Raw genomic sequence first — 12607 nt, 5'->3', positions numbered from 1 at the left:
ACCAAGGTGCTAGTCACATCTGAGACGTGCCAGCGGTCTCAGTGCACATTCAGCTCCAGAAAGCCACGCCGCGGACAGAACACTGTGTGCTGCATCTTCCACCAGTCTGTCTGTCTCTCATCTTGACCAGCAGCAGCAGCACCAAGGTTATTTTCAGTACAGAGGTTTCACTGGCATTTTCTAGTCTGGCCACTGAAGCTGGCTAAACAACACTACATATCTTTGAGTCTAATTTTTTACTGGTTACATTAATGCACCTCACGCATAGTCACCATGTCAGTGGAGGCTTGCATGTTGCTAGGATGCTGAACAGGTTTCAGTGGAGCTTCCAGACTAAGACAGACTAGGAAAAAAGGCCTGGTGATCTACTTCTGAAAATCACCCAGTGAAAACCCGATGGATCACAATGGTCCAATCCACAACAGGGATGGCACAGGACTGGGAAGCATTTTGTTCCATTGTGCATGGGGTTGCCACGATTCAGGGGCCAACTCGATGGCCGACAACAACAATAAAATTAAGAAGGTGCATCTTAGTAACAGAAGCCAGGACTGCTAAAGCAGGACATTTCATTCCAGTGTTGCAACTTCAAGTAAGATGCACATTTTTTGGCTCCTTCAGCCGAAAACACTAACTAATAACGATTTTTTATTGTCAGACTTTGGCTATGCCTCCGTAGAGCTATGCTTTTCAGCTAAATCAATGTCTTCACTCATTTTAATGAACGTTATTAGTACAGTTCATTGTCTAAATCAAAAATAGCCCCCAAACAATCACCAATGTGTACTTGATTATAAAGGCTCAGTTTAATTTATCACCTCACACGTTTGATCGAGAGTATGCAAGAGGAAATCTTTAAAACAATCAGTATTGTTGGTGTGAGGCCCCACTGGGGTTTCTCTTCCTAACAGATTCATGGGGTCCCTACCCCTGCAATATTTCATTTTGTAAACTTCTTACGTCATCGATCCAGGATGAGATGGAGGCAAAGAATCAAACCTAGCACCTGAAGAGGGTGGTATGTGCAGGGATTGGGGTTACGGTCAGGGTGGTAGCCAATGTCCTTGAACCCTGTCCTTTGGTATCTGCTTGAATGTTCCTTTATAAATTTCTTATCCTTTTATTTCATTTCCAGTTAGAAAGAAAACACTAACCAACTCTACTTAAGTTGCAGCAGGACTGTGCTCTGTTGAATTTGCCAAGCACACCATCGCTTGCCCTCCTCTTAGCCTTTGGAGATTCTGTTCCTTTGCCCGTCAAGTACCACCTTCTTTGTCTAGTTAATTCTTGCTCACGCTGAATAAGAAGGATCAAATGCCACTTCAGAAAAGCCTTCCTCCACGCCAGAATCAGTGAGGATCTGTCATTCTGTGTTCACATGGAGTCCTGTACTTTTCCTTCAAAAATACTCATCATGCTCATTATCACTTGTTCAATGTTTGCCTTCCTACCAGATAACAAGGCTCTAAGCATGACCTTTGCCTGCTCCCCGACCCCCAACATATAGCACACAGATCCCGAGATATAACAGGTGAGCAAGAAATAGTGGTGGGAAAGGAGTATGAAATTTCAGGGACCATCACAGTCTTCAAAGGACTGGACCAGCCTCCAGATCTCATGAGGGGCTCAGTAGGGACTGGGAAGCTCTTGAGGGTAGGGGCCATATCCCTTTCATTCAGGTGCTAGGGATTTGTAATGCTTTGGAAGACTGTCCCTGATGACCTTATGGCCTGGAAGGAATCTGAATTGACAGTATATAAAATGACATCATTGTTGGATCCTGATGATTTTAGAGAATCAATTTCTCGTAAGTATTTACTTAAGAAATTAAAACATCGCTTACGTTGAGCTAATTAATATAAACCTATTTAATCTTCAAAACCCTATGAGGTTGGCTCTGTATCAAGTCCTCCTGGGTTTGACCATAATCAGGCTGCTAGCTGCCTCTATGGATACCTACTATGTGCCAAGCACAGTGCTAGAGGTTTTACCAACATGGTTGTATTTACTCTTCAGAGCAATCTTATCAGTTAGGAGTCAATATTCTCATTTTGAAGTCCATGGGTGGTACAAACTGTTAATGTGCTCAGCTGCTAACTGAAGGATTGGAGGTTCGAGTACACCCAGAGGTGCCTCCTAAGAAAAGCATGGTGATCTGCTTCTAAAAATCAACCATTAAAACTCTGTGGAAAGCAGTTCTTCTCTGATACACAAGGGGTAGCCATGAGTTGGAACCGACTTGACAGCAACTAGAAACTGGGTAGATTCTCGTTTTATGGATAAGGAGAGAGGAAAGCTTTGCAGCTTCCCCAACTAGAAAGAGGAAGAGTTGGGATTTGAGCACATACTGCCACTTAATTATAAACATTTAAAATATCACAAAGTTGTCCCGGATTTCCACATATATCCTGCTATTGGAGCAGAAGAGGAGCCCTGATAGCACAATCGTTTACAGATCAAATGGTAACCAAAAGGTTGATGATTTGAACCCACCAGCCAGTCCGCAGAAGAAAAGACCTGGCAATCTGCTTGTAAACATTTCAGCCTGGGGAACCATATGGGCAGTTCTATTCTGTCCCATAGGGTTGCTGTGAGTCAGAAATGACTCAATGGCACACAACAACAATTGGAGCAGAAAAGCAATGAGTCTGAACACCAGGAGGGGGATGTTCAAGGCTTTACCAAGTCACCAATGTCTGCGCGAGCAAACACAACAAGGTGGCAGGAGTGAGCAGGAGCAGAGAGGTCATCAAGTCTGCAGTACTGGTGAGCCATTCTTTGGTGGGCATGATGGCAGGAACGTTCTCACATGGAGTAAACGTGACAATGCTCATGAAGACATGTTCCAACATTTAAGAGGCTTAATAGTCTTTCATTGGTGGGAAAGCCATTTTATGACACCTTCCTAATTTGATAATGGAGATACAAATACACACATTGCCACCAGTGCTGATTGGATATTGGGGATGACGGCAGGAGGCCTGGCACTCTGAACCGTCTCTCCACATCTCTGTTTAATTGCAAAGCCCGCTGTCAGTACCATACAGCCTCTGCTGACAAAGTCGGAATGCGTCCAGACTCGGCACAATTAGTTTCAAGGACTGAATCCTCAATCTTTTCAATAGTCAATTTCATTCATCGTCAGTATTTTTTATTAAAAATAATAGCAAGAGGTTGTGTGCATTCCTGAGGCTTCTCGCGCCATCTGTCCCAGAACCCTGGGGTGAAGAGGCTATGGAAACCTGAGGAGCTCTTTGATGAAATGTGAATTAAAACAAGAAAGAGCTGGCCTCTTGCTTTTGTGCAGATGAATTTTAGCGTCTCACCTAGCATTTCCCCTACCAGGGACATTTTTACAAGGAAGTTAATTGATCCTATTACATCTGGTCTAGCAATCGTTTATCTTTATAGGTACAGTCAGTCAATGAGAAGAGGTGGTGGTAAGCCACTTTTATTCTTAGTCTCAGATTGGAAGGAGTACTATCAGCCAAAGCAAAATCTTGGAGAATTATGGAACAGATTCAAGGTTGGCATTTAAAAAAAAAATTTATTTCTACTGCACATCAGTCCACACTAGGTTTGAAGTGGCTTGCACAACTGAACACAATAATGTGGAATTGCAAGTAGACGAAAAGAAGGATCGGAGAAAATATAACAGGAGACTCCGTGCTAGCCACAGGAGACCTTCCTCTATATTTACTGCGGCTGAACCACAAATTTGACCCTGTGCATCTGTCAGGCAATGTAAAAAAAGAGAAATCCGGTCAGTAAAATGGTGCGAATCGCTCATGGAGATGGTGCTGAAGGAGAATACACAGGACTTCTTCAAAGGGATTCCTGATTCTGAGGTCTGAAGACATTTGTTGCATGAGTCTTCAAAGAGGGTTCCGGCACCCGAATTCTGCCTCAAGTAATGTGTGGTGACTGCACTGAGCTGGACTCATGTGTCTTACCACACAGCCCACTGATGTAGCTGTGGTCTCAATTCCCAAGGTGGGAGGCTAAGATTCAAAGAAGCCACATAACAGGTACGACGTCGCATGACTAGTACATGGCCAATGCCTGCATCTGAACTGCAACTCCAAGGCTGGTCAGCTCACTCCTGCTCTTCAGAGTTCCACCTCTCTTGCCTCCATCTCTGAATCAAGGGGACAATGGGTTCTTTTCTCTCTGAAACTTTAACCACACCCACGGGCCACTCACTCTCTTGGCCCCAGCGTGCTTGCTTTCCTTCTGCAGCCTGACTCTGAGCAGACTGCTACTACTGGGAAGGTTTGGGAGAGTTCGGTTCCATTCTATTTGTATGTAACATGTATGTGTAAACTGTAAAATACAGAGTACGCCCTAGTTTCTTAAATACACTAATCTATTGTACAGATGGTATCCCTGGCTGGTACGAATGGTTAACACGCTAGTCTGTTAACAAAAAGGTTGGAGGTTTGAGTCCATCCAGAGACACCTTGGGAGAAAGGCCTGGCAATCTGCTTCCAGAAGGTCACAGCCTTGAAAACCCAAGGAAGTGCAGTTCTGCTCTGCACACATGATGTCGACGTGAGTTGGAAATGACTCAACGGCCACTGTAACTGAACAGATGTACCTGTATATATACTTGGCAAGACTGTGTAGAAATACCAATAATCCCAGTAGCTAATACAGCACCTGCTGTGGGCCAGGCTCTGCTCTAATCACCCTGTGTATTAACTCCTGTGATCTTTACCTTGACCTTATGAGTATGGTTGTATGAGTGTAGGTTTATACCCATTTTACAGATGGGGAATAAGACCTGAGTTCACAGCCAAATTTTGATCCCCAAACCCTAGCCATGAAGCTCACAAATGGTGCTATGGATTGAATTGTGTCACCCCAAAATAAGTGAACTTCTGGCCCTTGTACCTGTGGATGTGATCCTGTTTAGAAATAAGGTTTCCCTTTTGTCATGTTAATGAAGTCACAACGTTTTGGGGTGGATCCTAAACCTGATCACTTCTGAGTTATAAAAAGACCCGAATAGACAGACACACACAGGGGGAAGAGAGATGCTATCTGACAACAGAGGCAGATGCATCTAGAAGCTCAGGAATGCCAGGGATTGCTGGCAGCTACTAGAAGTTGAAATAGACAAGGCAGGACCTCCCCTAAAGCTGTGCTGTGAATTTAGACTTCTAGTCTTCTGAATTGTGCGAAAATACATTTCTGTTCTTGAAAGCCCCCGACTTGTGGTATTTCTGTTAAGGCAGCACTAGGTAATTAAGATAAATGGGTCAGGCACAGATCAAAGGGTGTCTGGAGCAGTGCAGTAGCTGCTCTGTCAAACAATGCCAAATGGCACCTGAAAGGGCAGCGTGGCTTGTGAAGCCTTCCTGAGGGCCTCAGCAACCCCTTCCGTTGACAGCTCATGAACATCAGCTGCCCAGCTCTGCTGTAACATCGGCAGACCTGCTTTACGGCGGAAGGCACGGGTCTTTCATGGCTGATGTGCTTGGCTCTCTCAACAGGACCGCGTGGCTCTCTGCCTCGGATGTAGGCTGCCTCTTGCTTTGATCAAAATGACTAATCGGTATGAAATCCATGTGGGTGAAGCAGTTTTCTAGGGTCACAGCCACCCAACGCATGGAACTTTAATATGGTGATTCCATGAGGAAAGGGCCATGGCAGATATAACCAACGCCAGATACCCCACCCTAGCTGTCCCCCCAAAACTACATGCTCCAAGTAAGCCTTTCACAGACTCATGGGGCACACAAAAGTTTGATACAAAAAATGCAAATTAAAAAAAAATTTAACTTAAGCTTGGTTTGCAATTTTCCTCATTATTTTATTTTGAAGAGGACAATAGCGACAACAGTAACAGTAATACAAGTTATCATTTCCACTTTTTTACTTAGGACTTACTCTGTGCCAGGTTCTATGCTAAGAACTGGATATATGCTATTTCAATTCACTCAATACTGGAGAAAATCTATATTATCGGACCTGCCTTATAGATGCGAACACAGAAGTACAAAGTAGTTAGGTCGCCTGCCCAAGGACTCCCTGCTAGTAAGGGACAGCGGTGGGATATGAAAACAAGCTGATCTGACCCTGAGCCCATTAACTCAGGGTTTTCCTACCTTGAACCTATTGATGTATGGGTTGGATCATTCTTTGTGGTGGGGGCTGCCTTTGCATTTTAGGATGTTTAGAAGCATCTCTGGCCTCAACCCACTAGATGCCAGTAGCAGCCCCCCAATCCCAGGTAAGAGAACCAAAAATGTTTCCAGACATTGCCAAATGTCCCCTGGGGGACAAAATAGCCCCACTGGTTAAGGTGGACCCTTAAGCAATGTGCCAGAATGCCAACTGTAGCTGAGATGCCAAAGCTCACCACTCAGGAACATCATACACCTGCCTGGAGCACCCGACTTGGCTCAGCCTGAGTCTCCAAACATCCTCAGCACAAGAAGGGATGATGGGATTCACCTTAAAGAACAGGTGTCTGCCTAAAATATTTTCCATAAGTGCAAAGGTATAATGGTTTTAAGATTATCGTCCTTGCTTAATAAAATCTTACTTTCCCCATTTGCATTCATTAGGAAGTTATGGCCATGATTATATCCACCATAACATCCTAATAAATTCTTGCCTAAAGATGTAGCAAGCACCTCAAGAGAAACTAAAACTTTCTCTTCAAATTAAAAAAATGCCACTCCAATCCTAAAATAAAAATGTATCTGGGGTGGGAGGTTCACATGGGTGCTTGGCACAGTAGCTTAAAGATGTAAGGGGGGAAAATGTAAAATGTGGGATAATGTCAGAGCTGAAAAACGCACCGCTCCTCAGAGAGCAGTGTACACAGGACACACCTAGCCTGTAAGGGTGTTCTTGGGAATGGGAGCAGGTGCCCGTTCTGGGCCTGTATATTACATTTTTAAAAGCTTAGCATGGAGAGAGGAAGTCACCTTTTGGTAAAGAACAAAGTTCTTTGCGTCCCTCAGTCTACCCCAGCCCGGAGACTTTGAAAAGCGCCCTGACTCTACCACCGGGTATACACCACACCTGCTTCTTCGATGGAGCAAACCCTCTAACATGGGTTTGAGACAGTGACAATGGCCCCAAGTCAGGAGACAAGGTCTATGTCCCCCCACCTGCCCAGCCATCTAGATCTCAGAGGCCTGGTCTCTAGCTCTCAGCAGAGACTTGAGCCAAACGCGACAGGATATTTCTCCCAGCAAAGACAGCAGACCTGCCTCCTCCACTTGCTCCTTTCCCTACTGACCTAGTTGCTGGGATTCCATGCCTCCTGCTGAACCCACCAGAGTAAGGACAGGAGAGACAGGGGTGCTGTGGGGGTGGGTTGAGAACCTCAGCTTTGCAAACGGGCTGCTTAGAGCAGATTCTGTCCCTGCCGCTTACCAGCTGGGCACATCCCTTAATCTCTAAGAGCCTCCGTGTCCTCCTCTCTGAAATGGGGCGATGCTACAAGCCACCTCATATGATTCTTGCAAGAATTAAATGAGTTGGTTCATGTAAAGTGCAATGCAGTACTTGGTGCCTAGTAAGATATTCAAATAAATAGAGATATAGAATTTTTTTTTAAATTAAGAAACCTACCACCAGCAAGCCAATTCCAACTCTTAGCAACCCTATAGGACAGGGTAGACCTGCCCCACAGGGTCTTCAAGGCTATAAATCTTTACGGAAGCAGAATGCCTCATCTCTCTCCCTTGGAGCAGCTGGAGGGTTCAAACCACTGACCTTCGAGCTGGGCTTTAACCAGTGCACCACCAGGGCTCCTTTTTTTTCCCTACAATTAAACTTCTTATATTGAGATAATTGCAGACTCACATGCAATTCTAAGAAATAACACACAGAGATTTTGTGTAGCCTTTATCTAGTTCCCCCCACTGATAACATCCTGTAAAAATACAGTATCCTAATCAGGATACTGACATCAATACAGTCAAAATAGAGAACAGTTCCGTCCCTACCAGGATCCCTCCTGCACTACTATTTTCATTATTCTTCAAAGGCTGCAGTGCCTGAATATTTTGGGATGGTTTGGGTGGTAGTGGTGGTGGCGGGGGGAGGATGGGCTCTGAAAGAACACTTTCTACATCACAGAGGTGAGACAGCATATTTTAAAGAGTCTCTTCCCCAATTTTTTTTTTTAAATGGATTAATGTTGTTGCTGTTTTTAGCTGCGGTTGAGTCGGCCCTGGACTCATGGCAACCCCACGCACAACAGGATTAAACCATTGTTAATCCATATGTACAGGTCTACACACGTTTCAGAAGACTCAGTGAAATCCAAATGGCCACATGTTTACATAACCACGTCATTGATTCGCAACAAAGAACATAAGTTAGTTCCCTATCACTGGAAGACAGAAAGAGGCCAGCTTAGATTGTCATTCTATAAATAGACTCCTGAACACAAACAGAAGCTAGAAATGCCTCTGTTCTGCTTGGAACCCTGCAGTGGCCCCAGTGCACTTAGAACAAAGCCCAAATTCTCCTTATGACCATACCCTGGACTCTGTTTGGATTTACTTGCTAACCAATCCCACCTCCCTGACTGTATTTCCATCACAACAGCCACCTCCCCATTTCCTGATCACACCAAGGTTGATGCCATCCCAGGGCCTTTGCACAGCCTTCTCATGACCTGAAGGTTCTCCCTCCAGATCTCTGAGGGGCTGGTTCCTTGTCGCTCCAATGCCTTCCATGTCGGTCCATCTAAAGCAGAGGCCCCAACACTTCTCACATCCTGTCACATTACAGCCACCTCATTTCACTCTCCTCCTAGCACTCCCTGAAATTCTGGCCTCATTTGGCTCCTTGTTTCTCCTGTGTCTTCCCCCAACTAGAATGCAAACCATAAAAGCCGAGATTTTGCCTGTCTTTGCCATTCCTTTAGTCTCAACACTTGCACATGTGTTCTCGATTTGTTAAATTAATGAACAAAAAAGTAACAAGGAGGAGAAACTCTTTTTTAAGTGCTCATTGGATCAATAGAATTTTTTTGGTGGTGATAATCCTAATACTCCTTTAGATTATAGAAAACCTAATCTGGGCTAAAGGCATTTTATCTTAAATGTAGTGCTAATTCATGATTATTTTTACTCTAACACTCCATGGGTACAGCCATTTGGCTAAAGGGTTTACTACTAAATGTATTGGATAACTTGAGTGATTTAGACCCTGCTGTCTTTCATCATGTTCCTACTGCAAAGAAACAGCTGTTGAGTTGGCCACCAACAGTGGTGTTTCGGGGTGGTGGTTAACCAAGCATTTGTAAAAAGAATGTAGATGTAAAATGTTATTCAGTTAACAGATATGGATCTTGTATTGGGAAATGGGATCTGCCTCATGAACCATTTTTGGATGATGTTTAACACTAATTTCAAAGTTTCCAAATATTGCTTATTCCAAGAATGCAGAATTTGTAAAGTCCAGTCCATCAAATTTGCCAGTATTGTTGTATTGGAACGGAAGTCATTTAAAGACAGAGATATCCTATCTGGAAAAAAATACCCCCGACCCAATTTCTACTGCAAATCTACTAAGATGGCATGAACCTGTCCTCAGACACGTGGGGTTGAGTCTGGACTTTGCCACCACTAGCTGCATGACCTTGGGCTTATTTGATGTACATCTCTCAACACCCATTTGTTTTACCTATAAACTGTGGATAGCGATGGCACTCCTCTCGTAAGGTTTTTATGAGAATTAAATGAGATACTACCGTGATGCTTCAACAGAGCACCTCAAGCAGAGTACGCTAATGTCATCACAAACTGTACATAATAGTATAAATTTGGTGGGGGCAGTGGTGTGCTGGTAAACGTTTAACAGCCAGCTCTCTGAAAAGCTCAAAGCCCTGATTTGTACAGATTGCCCATTTCCATGGTGTAAACACTTACATAGTGGGTGATATCTAGCTACCAGTGCTAAACATGGAGATGGGAAGAGATGCTGACTATCATATCACAAGAGCTGGTATGAGCCAGTTCCAGCACACCAACTACTGGGCTGGGGATATAATATTCTCTATTCTCAGTCCGGTCAGTGAAGATAAAAACAGGTTCTGTTTGACACATAACTTGCTAGAAAGAATCAAGTATTGGGAACCACTCAGGGAAAACTAAGGTCAAGGTTGCAGCAGAGAGCAATTGGTGCTCTGGGGCAAGAGCTCTGGGTGATACCTGTGAGGGAGCCTGGATTAGGAATTGAATTGTTCTCTCACTCTAAATGATTCCTGGGAGTCAGAGAGAGACATTAACTTGCAGCCCAGTCCTTGAGGACAGACACATGGAGTGAGGGATTATGGACTCAATGAATAAAAGACATCAAGAGTTTCCTTGATAAACTTAAGGGCACAGAATAAGTATTAAGTTCAGTTCTGGGATACGCCAAGGGGAAGATGGCAATGGTTCATTTGGGGATGATATTCAGTGGCCAGTTGGCAACACTGGTCTGGATTTTAAGGAAAGTTCTGGGCTGGACAGAGAAATTTCTGCATAGAGTTATGCAGTTATGCAAAGCTATGGGTATGGTTAAGATTGTTCCCAAAGAATGATAAAAGAAGGAAAGGGCAGAAACTTGGGGAAGGCTCAGTTTACAATGAGGAAAGGAGTTCATAAATGCTTTTGGGAAAAAAGTCTTCTGATAGAAAGAGAACCGGGAAAGTGAGTGTCACAGGAGCGAAGAGAAAAGAGCTGCACTATGTCACATGAGCTCTGTTGGTCTACCAACCTGCTGATGACCTCAGGGCCTTATTTTCTTTTTAAATTATTTACCCCGAGAAGTAAATTTTAGTGTGACACAATTATACTTGCATATGGCCAGACTTCCTGTTGGTGATCAGATACTGCCGATCCAGGTGAAGTCTCTGACAAGCTCCCAGAGCCAGGAGAAAGCCTATAAACAGCAGTGAATACCCCACTCCTGAAGAATACAGCCACAGAATTCCAGTTTTTATTCCTCCCTCTGCTTTGTTCTCTCTTTCCCTCACCTGCACACAAATATATGCCCACTATTCTCTCCCTTCCTCACCTCCTCTGTCCAGTGCCTCCTTCTAGTGCACCCTCTCCTTGTCTCTGCTGGTGGGAGCCTTCTGGGGCTGTGAGCAGAACAAAGCCAGGGGCTCTCACAGGGATCCAAGCTCACCTCTGATCCCATTAGCACCCCGCCGGTCTGGAGGCTCCTCAGACATCAGAGAGCATCAATCTTCCTCTCCAGATTCACCTTGCCCTCCCACTCTCCCTTTCTGATTCTCTCCACCACCACCAGCCTGGACTTCAGAAATAAAGCTGTGGAGACAGAGCAGGAAGAAAGGTGCTAACACACGGTGACATTTAAGAACAGCCGCTCTCTTTAAAGACCCATCCATCCCTTTGAAGTGTGTTCTATTATTTGCTGTGACTCACTAGTAGCACATTTGGGCTCTGAATTTCTGGGCTCAATATTTAAGCGCTGTTTGGTTTGCCCATGGAAAGGATTTAGAATTATGGGTGGGGTGGACTCCAAACCAAAGAATCTGAACCTGTTGCCATTGAGTTGATTATGACTCATAGAAACCCTATAGGTCAGAGTAGAACTGCCCCGTAGGATTGCCAAGGCTATAGTCTTTTTGGAAGCAGACTGCTACATCTTTCTACCATAGAGCATCTGGTGTATTTGAACCACCAACCTTTCAGTTAGCAGCCGGGTGCTTAGCCACTGAGCCTCCAGGGCTCCTCCGGAGTGGACCCCAGGAACTTTAAAAGCTAATTCCTATATCTAAGATGAAATTTAAAATAAACCAAAGAGTTAAAACAGATACAGATAATAATTTCTCTTTTTTTCCAGGTTCCATGGAAAATACAGAAGTACCCCAGAGGGAAATAAAAAACAAGCCAAGTATTGAAAGGTGATTTAATGTGGAGAGGGTAACCACTTCATGACCTCAGAGTGGTGCAAATACTGACCTGCAGCACAGACAAAGTTAGACCCTCATTTCATTTGCTTAAAATCCCAGCTCCTCATGGCTCTGCCACTGAGGTCCCCATCTGGAAGCTTCTTTTCCCAAGTCTCCCAGGAAATTATATCTGGGGCAGAACATGTATCCACAGCCTCTACCTTCCCACCCCCCGGCCTTCATCCCTCCTACATACATCTCCTCCCAGGGCTTATTTTAAATGATCTGCCGGGACCCTACCTCTCCTTTACTCAAATTCATCCGCGAACTGAAGCACACTCTCACCCACAGAAGGCCCTTCCTTCCTCTCTGGGCTGGCATAGATCAAAGGATCTCCTCTCCTAACATCCAAAGCATCCTCTGCCTAGAACTAGAGGCCTGACTCAAACATTCTTTCCCCCAAACCCAAGTCGATTTATACGTCCTTCCGGTTTCACTCCAATCATCCACCCAGAATGCGGAAGCCACTCGGTTCCCCAGTAAAGACTGGTGTGCAAAGGCAGTGAGGTGCATTAGGTCAACGAGGAGAAGCAGCATGGGAGGAATGGAAGCAATGTATGGAAAAACTAGTGTAGACGAGGGAGACAAGGCTGTAAATTGAAGAAGGAAACAGATGGTAAAGGACCTGTTTCTTGAAGGCGATAAAGAGCTGCTGATGGTTTAAACAAG

At 44.5% G+C, this 12607-nt stretch overlaps 1 protein-coding gene across 2 annotated transcripts in view; it reads right to left on the bottom strand.

The window, feature by feature from the left end:
- CDH13 (cadherin 13) overlaps nt 1-12607 on the bottom strand; it is a 1228073-nt gene that overhangs the window by 564308 nt on the left and 651158 nt on the right. The window lies entirely within an intron of this gene.

Source organism: Elephas maximus, chromosome 21 (assembly GCF_024166365.1).
Source record: "Elephas maximus indicus isolate mEleMax1 chromosome 21, mEleMax1 primary haplotype, whole genome shotgun sequence".
In the NCBI taxonomy this organism is placed as follows: domain Eukaryota; kingdom Metazoa; phylum Chordata; class Mammalia; order Proboscidea; family Elephantidae; genus Elephas; species Elephas maximus.
The sequence above is the reverse complement of the archived record's forward strand: the minus strand, read 5'-3'. Positions and strand labels throughout refer to the sequence as shown.